This window comes from Stenella coeruleoalba (genome assembly GCF_951394435.1).
Source record: "Stenella coeruleoalba genome assembly, chromosome: 12".
In the NCBI taxonomy this organism is placed as follows: Eukaryota; Metazoa; Chordata; class Mammalia; order Artiodactyla; family Delphinidae; genus Stenella; species Stenella coeruleoalba.
This window is the reverse complement of record NC_137158.1, coordinates 45,187,313-45,192,101: the sequence shown is the minus strand read 5'-3', so window position 1 is coordinate 45,192,101 and position 4,789 is coordinate 45,187,313. Positions and strand designations below refer to the sequence as shown.

Here is a 4,789-nt window from a genome sequence, read left to right as displayed (position 1 = left end):
GAAAGGCAGAGCCTTACACCACCGCGCTAGAGAAGTTAATTATTAACCCTTCCCCTCCCCACTGCTTTCCCTCCTGATCTCCAGCAGGGAGTGGCAGCTTAACATTCCTTTCAGAAATAAATAGTTCAAATGAGTAATTTAGAGTTACCTTTAAAAGAGCAGCAGAAAACAGCCACTGACCATTATGTTTGCAAATGAGTGAGAGAATGAGTACACGTGAACAAACACACAGAAGAATAAAGTAGAATAAATCGTTTCCCACATTCATAGGGGAAAAAAATCTTTAAAAAAAGAGTATTAATTAGCGTTTGTTCTTGTGTGGGTAGAGAGTCCAGGGCTCTGAGCAGGCATGGCCTTATAAACAGGGTTGCTATAAACAGGGTTGCAAGCAGCCCTCCGCACACCAAGTCAGGACTAGGGTGCAGAGAGGGGCCTTCATGCACTTCTGACAGCTCAGTACCTGTGAGAGAACAGAGGTGATGCAGGGACTTTTTAACCCACAATGCATGAGGTATAGGGAAACGTCCATCTGTGAAAGAACCACCAGCAGCTGGAGGGACCACAGCAGGGCATTCTCACAGCAACTGCTGATGAAGGATTTCCCACACCATCTTCTTCCGGAACAGAGGCATCTGGTGCTGAGTAAATGTGATGGGTTTGTCCCTAGAGATATAATCTGCATATTTACAAGTAAACATTCCACAATCACTCCCATTCAACTGCTGAGGAATCTCATGTGCCTTCATGTGGTAGTGGGTCCACTCTAAAACATTCAGGTCAATATTTCTTTTGGTCTTATTTTCATCCTGTAAATACTGAAGGAGAATCTCACAGATCCTGTGGCCCTTTTGTCCCATAGAATCCAGATATTTAAGACACATTTTTCTTAGGTCTGTCACTACCAGGCTCCAATGTACCTTCCGATGAATAGGCACCAGAATAAGTTCCTGTTCAAAGAGACTGACCCCTTTGGTCCATCTTTTCACTGCTTGGTAACCCCCAGACTTTAATTTTGGATAGAAGAAAGTACTGAATGCATAAAGTGCTAGATACCCTTGTTTTTTATTTCTTTACACCAGGAGATTCATGTAAAAATTAATGACTTCATCATTGAGCCAGTGATAGTTCTTCAAGGTCTGGATATCTCCTCGAGTGATTCGGAATTTGAAAGCACTATTTAGGATCTCATCCTGTGGGCCATGACCTAGAGCATTACTGATTTCCTTTTCCATGTCCTCTGTAAGTTCAAGAAGATCATATGTCCTTTTATCCCTCTCTTTGTTTGAGGAATTTTTTTCTTTTGTCTCAAGTATTGACATCTTCCTCCTGAGTAAGCCATTGTTTCCACTGCCCAGGTGGAGTCAGGCTGACACTTCTTCAGATACGTCAGGTTCCAGCTGGAGTCCCCTCCTACCTTCATTTTCAAGTCTGATTCCAACTGTCTTCTCTGTATCAGAAGTTTTCCCCTTTGAGCACCTCTTTTCGCTTCTCATTGACCGTAGAGGTCCCCTTGTTTCAACAACTCTATATTGTTTTGGAACAAACTGAGTTGTTTTGACTCCATGACTTTGCTCTTGCCCCCAGCCTTTGGTCTTTAATGTGTCCATCTGACTTCTTTGAGAACTATGATGAGTTGAAGTTACAGGAGGAACAGAGTTTCCATGACCACCTTCTTTAAGTCACTCTAATAACCTTCGGTATTTCTCTTTCCTCTTTTTTTTTGTTTTGTTTTTGTTTTCTTTCTGCGGTACGCGGGCCTCTCACTGTTGTGGCCTCTCCCGTTGCGGAGCACAGGCTCCGGACGCGCAGGCTCAGCGGCCACGGCTCACAGGCCCAGCTGCTCCGCGGCATGTGGGATCTTCCCGGACCAGGGCACAAACCCATGTCCCCTGCATCGGCAGGCAGACTCTCAACCACTGCGCCACCAGGGAAGCCCTCTCTCCTCTTTTAGAGCACCCTCCTCCACAGTACAATGGGGACGCCTCAGACCCTTGCCACCCTCTTCAGAAATCATCTCTGTTACAACCTGTTCCTGAGACTTCCACGTTAAGGAACTCTCCAGATTGCCTTTGCTATGGCGACGGCCACCTGGTCTTCTATTACAGGCTTCTGAGCTCAAAGTAAAACCAAAGGAAGGCAGGACTCTGCATGGCTGATCTCGGGTTACTGTCACTGATCTTTGGATGGTCACTTATTCCATTAGGAGATTTATTACCCAGTTTCAGCATGTTGTTCCAGGATCCAGAACCTGTCAGTTCAGAAGATGAAGAATTCGAAAATACCTTTCCTGAAGGAACCACATTCCATGTTCCATTACAAGCAGAAGTTACCACAGGCTTTGTGGTCAGCTGGAATGGGAATCCAAATAAGCTGGCAGCATCGTAGAGTCTGTTTTTCACCCGGTGAATAAAGCAATCTAATCTCGGTCTTTTGGCTGGTATTTCATCAGCGTCCACTGTAGAAAACAGAGTGAGTCACTCCTGCCTGGGTCTCGTCTGCCAGTTGGTGCCTTCAATGTCCTGTCATCCACATTAGAGGTGTGGACCACTGCCCATCTAGGGACCAAGGAGTGGGATTATCCTTAACCCCAAATCCACTACTGCCGGAGCCATTCTCAGACCTAGGAACTCTTCACTGGAGGCCCAGAAGAGAATCCCCAAATCACACGGAGTACAAGGATATTGAGATTTCTGCCCTTGCTTTGGGTAACTTGCACCCATGTACTGCCAGAGGAGCACAACCTCATTGCTTCAGTTTTCATAGGGTATCCTAACCGGTTACCCTAGTTTTCCAAAAAGTATTTTTTGACATATTTTGTTAATACCCAAAACCTCAGAAAATGGTGGTAAGCCCCTCGACCTATGGGAGACAACAATCTCAGACTCCTGGACCTAAACTCAGGCACAACAGGATCAGCAGGATGGAGGGGGTATCCCTTTAGCATATTCACTTTGCTTGTCCTAGTCAATTTGGTTGAGAAACAATAGCGTGGGATCCACAGGCCTGCAGGAGAATGCACTTTCTTTCAAGCAGGGCGAGTGCTAGGAGGGAGAAAAAGTACAGGAACACTAACCCATATTCCCATGGAAATGCTCTGGTTTCAACATTCCTTTTGAGAAACATAGCTTCTCTAGTAAGTTGGTCACACTCCAAGAGGAATTAAGCTTGAAAGATAACAGAACTTCAAAAGGCAGATCGAAAAGACCAGACCCTAGGCTGTGAAAGGCATTCAGAAGAGAGAAGCGTTTTAACTCAGCTTTCAAAGCATGTTCTCCCTCCTCTTTGAAAATTTCTGACACTCTCAGAGTTGCTGAAGATTTTCCCACCCGAGACATCTTTCATCAGAAAACCATGAAATAACAAAAATCTCTCTCCAGGTAGAATAGGAGGAAAATGTGAAAGTAAGTTCAAGTAAGTTGCTGCTTGTTCTGCTTATTCTTGAGCCTAACACATCATCTCCAAGAAAGTTACTAGGGTCTTACTTATCTCACTGTAAATTAGCAGGATGCACATCCTACTGTGAGTGGAACTGAGGCCCCAAACACGTGGCCCCCAACAGGAAGCAGAGGTCTTGGCAGGTTGCCAGAAATGTGTCTCCATGACCCATTTGCTGGGGGTGGCCAAAAACCAGAAGGGAAAAAACAGGCAGTAGGAATAAAAAGTGTATAAACACATCTCAACACTTACATTCCTGCCTTTTTCAGGCTACTTCCTTTACCCAGAATCCTCTGTTCTGTGTTTACCTGGGTAACCTCTGCTGACCCTTCATGGCTCAACTGAGAATCATTCCAGTTACAACTATGTGCCAGGCCCAATGCTAGGCACAAGGAACATGACAGTGCACAATGCAAGATGCCTACCCTCAAGGAGCTGTGTGCCAGGCTCACAAGTGGGCATGATGAACAATGTACAAGGAAAGCAATTATCCTAAGCTCATTGCTTGCCACAAAGGATGAACCAGTGTACAAGATGCCAACCCTCAAGGAGCACTTAGATTCAATGCTGGGCAAATGGAAAACAACAGTGCACAAGACACCCACCTCCAAGGAGCTGAGGGCAGGCTGAGCTTTGAGCACAAGGAGCTTGACAGGGCGTGATGCAACGTGCCTGCCCACAGAGGTTGAGTGCCAGCCTTGGTACTGGACCCAAGAAGCGCAACAGTGCAGAATGAAATGAGCTTCCCTGGAGGGAACGAGAGTCCAGGCTCAGTGCTGGACACAAGGAGCATAGCAGTGCACAGTCCAAGGTTCCTATTCATTGTAGATGTGTGCCAGGCTCCATATGGGCAAAATGGACACAGTGGTGTACTATGCAATGTACAACAACGGAACTGCCTTCCTTGAACCCCTTGGCCTGGTAATTGCTCCTACACCCTCCATTTATACCCTGATAAACATCACTTTTGAGTGAAATATTTAGTGTTTATTTCCCCCATGGACAACAGGCATAGTGAGGGCATCAATTAGACTTTGTCTGTGTTCCCCAACACTAAGCACAGTGACCTCAAAAAACCCAAACCACCACCGGCAGTGATAACATAGACATATATGGCACTGAACCAAATTACTAAAGTTCCATTCAAAACAATGCCAAAGAAGTTACAGGGAAACATTTTGCTTACTGTATTCTAGTTAGTATTTTTACATCAGTGTTCATGAGTGTTACCGGTCTTCAGTACTCTTGCCTTATACTATCTTTAACTGGCTTATGTATCAGCGTCAAACTTGTTTCATAAAAGAAGTGAGGAAGTTTTCCTTCCCATTCCATGTTCTAGAACATGTGTCAGCAC

The 4,789-nt window shown here is 45.3% G+C and overlaps 1 pseudogene across 1 annotated transcript; it reads right to left on the bottom strand.

The window, feature by feature from the left end:
- Positions 1–424: 424 nt before the first annotated feature.
- On the bottom strand, positions 425–2,465 carry LOC307195380 (sentrin-specific protease 2-like; annotated as a pseudogene). The gene is made up of 2 exons: positions 1,926–2,465; positions 425–1,710 (listed from the first exon to the last, which is right to left on the bottom strand). The product of its transcript is annotated as a sentrin-specific protease 2-like (transcript).
- Between the last annotated feature and the right edge of the window lie 2,324 nt (positions 2,466–4,789).